The sequence below is a fragment of the Penaeus monodon genome, chromosome 27, assembly GCF_015228065.2.
Source record: "Penaeus monodon isolate SGIC_2016 chromosome 27, NSTDA_Pmon_1, whole genome shotgun sequence".
In the NCBI taxonomy this organism is placed as follows: Eukaryota; Metazoa; Arthropoda; class Malacostraca; order Decapoda; family Penaeidae; genus Penaeus; species Penaeus monodon.
The window spans coordinates 3,048,516-3,048,747 of record NC_051412.1 but is presented as its reverse complement, the minus strand read 5'-3'; the positions used below and the strand labels follow the sequence as shown (position 1 = coordinate 3,048,747).

The 232-nt window shown below is 31.0% G+C and overlaps 1 protein-coding gene across 1 annotated transcript in view; it reads right to left on the bottom strand.

The window, feature by feature from the left end:
- The window catches only part of LOC119590547 (mitochondrial uncoupling protein Bmcp-like), a 39,325-nt gene that overhangs the window by 2,611 nt on the left and 36,482 nt on the right, over positions 1–232 (bottom strand). The window lies entirely within an intron of this gene.

Below are 232 nucleotides of genomic sequence, written 5' to 3'. Positions count from 1 at the left end.
AAGACCTTCCATTCATTGCATAGTATGGTTATTTGCATATTCAAATGACATTTTCCATAAGCAGGAGTTTCAGCAATTATTATGGTGACATACTGTAGACTTTCCAGTGGAAAAAAAATATAAAAAAGGAAAAGAGCATTTGCATAAGAAACTTAAAGATAAAAATAAATCAGCCAGTGAGATGTTTGTATCGAAGACAAACAATTAACAGCCAATTGAACAATTCATTTCC